An 8,745-nucleotide genomic window follows, 5' to 3' on the forward strand; every position below is an offset into this window, starting at 1 on the left:
GGTCAAAAATATTTCTCATCCAAACTTCCAAGCTAGCTCTAAAACTCAATAAAAATGTGAACAATCCCTACTATAACTTTTACAATAAAAATTGACTCATGATATACAATAGAATCCAAATGTTGCTACAATAAAGATTGTCACTCACAAAAATTCTACCACAAACAAATTCAAAATAGCACATGTTAAAGTTTTTCCATAAATCCAATAAATATGTAGACAACCTCTACTATAGCCTTTCAATAAAATACCACTTATGATAGGCAATAAAATCTAAATGTTGCTACAATAAAGATTGTCTCTTCTAAAAATTCTATCACAAAGGAATATAAAATAGCACAACATGTCAAAAGTATTTTTTCTTTTTCTATATTTTTTTTGTCTTTTGTTTTTTTTAGTTTCTGATTTGTTTTTTCTTTTTCTTTTTTTTCAACATATTGTGCAATCAATATACAACATCATCAATAGCTCAAATAAAAAGATAAATAGCATGGTTTACCTATGGTGATCAAGCATGGTTTACCTATGCTTCCCCTAAATTTCACTAAGCTATCCCCCCCCACTTAAATTTTTGTCCGTCTCGGACAAACCACTCATCATGTAACATCCAAAAATATCCACATCCCAAGAGAGTAAGAGAGTGAAATAAATGAAAAGAATGATATGATAAATGATATGGATTTTATTCAAGAAACATGTGATAACAAAAGGAATGAATAAAAGAAAGTGAGATAGCCTTCATAAAAATTATGCAAACCTATGATAATGTGGTCTCGAAAGAAATAAGCAAGTTCTAGAGTAACATTAACCACAAGTGCATCACACATCAATAGGAATAATAGGCTCACAACTATCCTCACTAGGTATATCAAAAATGATCATCTCAACCTATCAACATAGAATCCATCATCAAGTTGTAACCACATGCAATCCAAGAATCCAATCATGACAATAAATCATCAAATTCGACAATCAAATTTTAACTAACTTTTATAATTTCTAAGATGATAAAAAGAATGCATAGGGAATTTATTTTGAAAACTGACGAGACGAACTAAAAATGAACTGCCAAGCAAAAGAAAATAACGTAAACAAAGCAAAGAAAGTAAAATATATATACAAGCAGAAAGAAAAAGAAAGAGTAAGATGGAATAGACTCCCCTAAGATTTGGCAGTCAGAGCCGATTTAGTTTCAATAGCCAATCTAGAAGTGGTAAGAGATGGTTCATTTGAAATATACACTCCAGAAGCTTGATTATTGCATAGAGTGTTAGGGCTTTCATTAAGTGATAGAATGCATCCTTTGTGAATGATGCAAATGAAATATATGAAAAAATCCTGTGTACTAAAAAGAGGATGCAATTCTTTCACGCATACTATGTAAGATGTACTATAAACAATATCAATATAAATAGAGCATGAATTAAAAAATGTGTCATATTCAATACAATCAAACTTAATTACCTCCATAGAATTTTCTAAGAATTCAGAAGAAATATTGAACTTACCATCCTGATAGGTACCTAGAGGCTCTAAAACAGTGAATGTGGCATCATCTTGATCAGGTAAAAGATCTGGATCTAGATTAGGAACAATCAACGAAAGTGATTCTTGAGTTTCCCCTACACTTCCATCGTCATTACGTAGAATAGTAGAGTCAACTAGCTTAAATGGTAAAATAGTCATTGGAAGCGATTCTTGGGTCTCCCCTACACTTCCATCATCATCTCCTATACTTGTAACATCAAAACTATCTGGAACAACAATATCATCAACAAGAATAATATTAGAATCAAGTACAACATCATGATACAAAAAACTAGAAGAGTCATATAGAGTAGCAGAATAAAAGTCAGGAATATCACAAACTCTACAATCCATCTCCTCAGGAATTGATACAGTAGGTTGATCTGAATGCAACTGTAACTGTGTCAATGAATGTGTTCTTTCCTGGAATTGTGTTTCTTATTGTTGCCAATATTGTTGTGACTGCTCCTTACAATGCTGCTCAGGCTGATGGTGCTAAAAGTAAGGCTAATAATGATGGGACCACTTAGAAATCCCTTGTTGTGTGTTCCCATACCCGAATCCTATAAATAAATTGTACATGTCCTGCTGATGAGTCTGATAATGCTGAGGATTAGGTTGCTGATACTGGATCCTGGTCAAGAATACACTGACAAAGGAATGAACATCTTTAGCAATCATCAGTCTAGTCTCATACTGTGGATAATTTACCGTCATAATATCAACCATACTACTGTCCATGGAAAGCAATCTCTCATAGAAGTATACAATCAGTAGTTGATCGCTTATTTGGTGTTGAGGGCAACTAGCAACAAGTCTTTTAAATCTATCCCAATAATCTTGAAACAGTTCTCTTGCGAATTGTTGGATTCCACAAATACTCCTCCAAATAGCTATAATCCTAGAAGCAGGAAAGAACCTCACCAGAAATACTTTCTTCATCTCGATCCAGCTAGTGACAGAGTTGGGTGGGAGACAATACAACCAATCTTTTGCTTAATCAACTATTGAGAAAGAAAATGCTCTAAGTCTAACATCTTCTTCTGATACACCATGTGGATTCCATATAGAGCACACCATATCCAATTCTTATAGATGTCTATTGGGATCATCACCAGATAATCCATGAAACTTTGGTAATAAATGAACAATTTTCTATAACTCGAAGTCTGCCTCTAAATCAGAATATCTAATGTAAAATGAATTAACTAACAAATTTGGTGTCCAAAGCTCTCTGAGAGTCTTTTCAGTATCCTTCTCCATGTTGCTCATCAAGTTTGAGATCCATGAACACAATGAAACTCTGAAACTACTGATAACACATAGATTTCCTGGTCTTACCTGAAACACTCATACAAATACAATTAAAAGACACAGGAAATAGACAAGATAGCACACATGCATACAAGATATGAAATAATTAAACCCTAAAATGTAACGCCCGAAAATTCTCAAAACTATATTAGAATTATGGTACGATTTTTCTGGAATTATTAGATATTTTTTCGGAATTTTCCGAGTAGCGGAAGTAGCAAAAATAAATAGAATCGTAAAACGGCCTAAGCGGGAATTGAACCCGAGACCTTCGGTTTGCGGATAATGTTAGAAACCAGTGAACCCAGCAGGGCCGTGCTGAAAGAAGAGGGAATCAATTATATTTATAATTGATTTTGGGTGAATTAATTAGTAAATCTAAACAAGGATTTAAGTGAGAAGTTTTAGACTATTTTCTCACCGTAGTTTTCCTCACCCGAAACCCAAAAACGCCGCACCTCTCTTCCTCTCCTTCTCTCGGCGCACCCAAGCAGAAGCCAACCTAGGGCTTCTCTCCTAGGGCCATAGGTGCACCTTCCGGCAGCGACTCCAATACGAAGACGGTCCATCTCCGCGAGAGGAACGCGAAGACGTGAACGGATCGTCGAGAGGAGCAGTTTTCCGGAAGACCTAGCGGATAGAATCGTAAGAAAACCTTGCGATTGAGGTAAGAAACCCCTCACCTGCAGTATAATTGCTCTCGCTTGTTAGTTTTAGCGTTAGTTCAATAGTTTTACAGTTCTCAGTTATAGGGTGTGCTTTTAGTGCACACTAAGCATTCGGTAAAATGCTCAGTTCAGAAGGATGCACCAATGAGCGTCCTAACAATATGTAAAATGTATTAGAAACATTTTACCCAGTTTATTATCAGTTATTACAGCTATATGGATCAGATATCCATTGGGTGGGCTCCCACAGTAGCCTCTAGGTTCAGATAACCTAGCTCTAGGTTCAGATAACCTAGAACAGCAAAGTAAAATGAAACAGTATTCAGTATTTTACTTTTATTCAGTTGGCATCGTGCTTGGATCAGATATCCATGGGCTGGACTCCCACAGTCGTCCCTAGGTACAGATAACCTAGTAACCTATTTGGATTGAACTTGCAATCCGGGTCTCGTAGGGATCGCGCACAAGAACACATTGCAGGCCCCAAAGAAGATGTTTAGTATTTTCATCTATTATATGTATAGTTTTCAAACTTGAAACCAGTGATGAGAACACTAATTTAGCTTTCAGTTCAGTTCAGGTCCAGTTTACATGATTGGAGTTCATGTACAGATTTAGACATATGCATGACTAGTTCAGTTTCAGGCTCAGTTGATATGTTATGCCATGTTTCAGTTGCAGTTTATGCTTTGTTTGATATGCCATGCCATGCTTGCATGTTCAGTATGTTTTCAAACAACATGATTTAAAATCATATTTGCATCGTATGCATGATTTAGTGAGGTAAATGGTTTCTTACTAAGCTTTAAGCTTACAGATACTATTTTTCTTATACTGCAGATGCAGGTAAAAGGAAGATAGACTAGCAGTGGAGGCTGGAGGTCAATGCGGAAATGGTGTGTGTGTGGAACTGGAATGAAAGATCTCAGGGCTCTAACAAGCTTTATTTATGCTTTAGAACTCATTAGCAAATTTCAATTCAGCATAGAACCTTTAGTATTTCCATGTTTAACAAGCTAACGAATCGTGCTTTTGGTTTATGTTATTAGAATGTTACTACATGTTGTTAGAATAGTTTATGATGCATTAGATAGATGTTATGTGGGGTTTTGGCACGTCAGAGTGCTGAAATCAGAACTCCCGAGTGAAATCAGACACTGATCGGTCTCCAGACCGATCAGGGTCTGGGCTGTTCCACTGGATCGGTCAGCCGACCGATCCAGCGAGATACGGTACGCTACTGTATCCTCCTGGATCGGTCAGCCGACCGATCCAGCTCAACACAGTAGCCTCGGATGAGATCTCCAGGTGCCTGGATCGGTCAGCCGACCGATCCAGCTCAACACAGTAGCCTTGGAGAAGATCTCCAGGTGCCTGGATCGGTCAGCCGACCGATCCAGCTCAACACAGTAGCCTCGGAGGAGTTTCCCAGGTGCCTGGATCGGTCAGCCGACCGATCCAGCTCAACACAGTAGCCTCGGAGGAGATTTGCAGGTTCCTGGATCGGTCAGCCGACCGATCCAGACATACTTGGATCGGTCCGCAGACCGATCCAGCCAGGCACAGAATCGCAGTAAGTTTGATCGATCCGTGGATCGATCAGCAGCTAGCAGAGAAGTAAATTTTGAGTTCCTAGCTCAGATGGGGGGGTCAAGTATCCTCATTAGCAAATGTATACCAACCGGAAAGGGTCCTGAATCCTTCCTTATAACAGTATGGGTGTATCAGTTGTCAGATTAACAGAGTCAGTTAGTGAAAATTTAAATTAGCTCGGTTTTCCGCACAGTCAGTACAGCAGTATTGTAGCGATTCGCCTTACAGCTTATTCAGTAGAAGGCGGGTCGTTACAAATAATGTTTTTGAATTTTTGCAACCACAAAGGAAATAAAAATAAAAGAGAAAATAGAAAAATAATTCTAAGAAAATAAACACCGCTACTTCTCCCTAGCAATGACGCCAATTTTTTGATATCATCGTGAAAATGATATCAAAAGAATTTTTGTTCTCCCAACGAAAGCAAGGATAGGATGGTAATCTAGCATTGTATGTTATTCCTATTTTTGGGATTTTTAATATGGAAATGGGGGGTTTTGGATTTTGATTCTAAAGCTAACAAATGAAAAGTGAAGTAAGTAGGAAACTAATCTAATGCTGGAATGAAATCAAAGTGTCAACAATTAATCCACAACGTATTGTCACTCACGTTATGGTTTAAACATCAACACAATTAAATTAAGGAAGGAAATAGAAGAGCATTAAATGAAACTTAATCTAATAAATGAAAGATAATGCAAGTAATAAATCTAAAACTAACCTAACTACAATTGTAGAAAATAAAAGACAACATGAAGTAAAGCATAAAATGAAACATAAAACATGAAATGAAACCTAAGCTAATCTATCCTAATTGCATTCAAATGAAGAACTAGAACTTAAAGAAATTGGAAGAACAAGACAAGCAAGAATTAAACAAAGTAGAATGCATTAAATTAAACCTAACTATTTAAAGAGACATTTAACCGAACACCTACTATGCATGAAACAAATTAAGCAAAATTAGTGCAATTCAAACATGGAATTAAACTCAATATAAGCATTCAATCTAAATTAACAAACACAAATGAACAAAATTAAATGTGTTCCAACCACAATTCAACCTCAACTTCTAATTCCAAAGACTACCCTTCACCGTCACACAAAAGACCCGGCTCCGGAACCCCCAAAGCCGGTGAACAACAGCTCACTGTCGGTTGCTGCACGCTTCGACAACGATGATGTGATGAATGAATCCTCCCCCGAAGAACCCCCTCGGATGGAAGTTGACCGGAAATGGAGATGCTATGTAATGGGATGAACCGCCGTTGTTGCCTCCTTGCTCTACCACCTGAACACCAGAACCCAAGAGTGAAGGAAGAACGTCGGAAGGTGAAGGATCTTGTCAAAGAACCCCTCCGGCAAGGTGGATGATCGAATCTGTCGCCGCTGCTTGCAACTTCCTCCTGTGTTGTCGTTGCCATAGCCACTTGGAATCAAGAAGATGAGGTGGACTATGGATGGCCGGCCGACGGTAGTAAAGAGAAGAAGAAGGGCCGACGACCGATGGTGAGGAAGAAGAAGGAAGGGGGAAGGTGGCACCAGTGAAGCTTGTCGCATGCCCTAGCCCCCAAAATGCGAGATAAGACATGGCTATTGTGCCGTCCGCGTGAGAGAAGAAGGGAAGAGTTTTCTTAAGTGGATAGGGTTTCGGGTTGAAGAAAAGGGTTGACGAGGAATCCAAATTTGATAAGGAGTGAAATTGGGTTATAAAATTGGGCTTTAAGAAGGGGCTTGAGGATTGGATTGAGTTTTTGAAATTGGACTTGGAATCACATTGATTTTGGAGCTCCATTTCTTGATGAACTCTTGGATTATTTGATCCTGATCAATGGTCCAAATTACTCCCCTACAAAATAAGATGCACCTTTTAGATAAAAAACCAGAAAATATAGATCAACGCTCCAAATAAATCTCAACTCATAAAACATGATATAAATGCAGAATTAAACATACAAAAGCATAAAAATGCTAAGTATAAAAGCCAAAATAGTGCATCAAAATGCTAGTTATCAGCTACCCAAAGGAAGAAGATCTTCCTTTTGCTTCTTCTTCCTCTTCTTAATCCTTCTCCTTGGCTCGTGATTAGTACCTTCCAAAGGCAAAGTTTATTCTCTTGGAGTTACTTTGAAGAGCTCGGCATGGATATGAACAAAGGCGAGGTTTGATAATATTGCAAAAGGTCGATGGCTGTAAAGCCCGAAAAATTCCCAAATTTATTTTAGAATTATTCTATGATTTTTATAGAATTATTAGATATTTTCCGGAATTTTCCGAGTAGCGGAAGTAGCAAAAACAAATAGGTCGCAAAATAGCTTAGGCGGGAATCGAACCCGAGACCTATGGTGTAAGGGATAATGTTAGTAACCAGTTGAACCCAGCAGGGCCGTGCTGAAAGGAAGGAGAACCAAATATATTTATATTAGAGTTGGGTTCATTAAACCACTTAATATAAATAATAAACTTAAGTGGGGTTTGGTTTATTTTGGTTCGGCACCTCTTCACCTCACGCCACTTTCTCTTCCAAAACCTCACCGCCGCCTCTCCCTTCTTCTCCTCTTCCTCACGCACGGCACACCAAGGCAAGGGTCCATAGGATCATCTTCCGGCGACGACCCCAACACGAAAGGGGTTCTTCTCCGCGAGAGGAACGCGAAGACGTAAGCGGTTCGTCGAGCGGACAGTTTTCCGGAAACACCTAGCGAATAGAATCGTAAGAAAACCTTACGATTGAGGTAAGAAACCCCTCACCTGCAGTATAATTGCTCTCGCTTGTTAGTTTTGGCGTTAGTTCAGTAATTTTATAGTTTTCAGTTTTAGGGCATGCTTTTAGTGCACACCAAGCATTCGGTAGAATGCCCAGTTCAGAAGGATGTACCAATAGGCGTCCTAACAGCATAAAAAATGTAATAGAAACATTTTATTCAGTTTATTATTAATTATTACAGCTATATGGATCAGATATCCATTGGGTGGGCTCCCGCAGTAGCCTCTAGGTTCAGATAACCTAGCTCTAGGTTCAGATAACCTAGAATAGCAAAGTAAAATAAAACAGTATTCAGTATTTTACTTTTATTCAGTTGGATCAGATATCCATGGGCTGGACTCCCACAGTCGTCCCTAGGTTCAGATAACCTAGTAACCCTGCTGGATTCGGAACTTGCAATCCCGGGTCTCGTAGGGATGCGCGCACAGTAAGTACAGTTGCCAGGGCCCCAACAGCATGTTTAGTATTTTCATCTATTATATGTATAGTTTTCAAATTTGAAACCAGTGATGAGAACACTAATTTAGCTTTCAGTTCAGTTCAGGTTCAGTTTACATGATTTGAATTCATGTACAGATTTAGACATATGCATGACTAGTTCAGTTTCATGCTCAGTTTATATGTTATGCCATGTTTCAGTTCCAGTTTATGCTTTGTTTGATATGCCATGCCATGCTTGCATGTTCAGTATGTTTTTCAAACAACATGATTTAAAATCATATTCGCATCGTATGCATGATTTAGTGAGGTAGATGGTTTCTTACTAAGCTTTAAGCTTACAGGTACTACTTTTCTTATACTGCAGATACAGGTAAAAGAAAAGTGGACTAGCGGAGGCTGGAGGGCGATGCTACGATGATGTGTGTGTGCTTTTTT

The sequence above is a fragment of the Zingiber officinale genome, chromosome 3B, assembly GCF_018446385.1.
Source record: "Zingiber officinale cultivar Zhangliang chromosome 3B, Zo_v1.1, whole genome shotgun sequence".
Taxonomy (NCBI): Eukaryota; Viridiplantae; Streptophyta; class Magnoliopsida; order Zingiberales; family Zingiberaceae; genus Zingiber; species Zingiber officinale.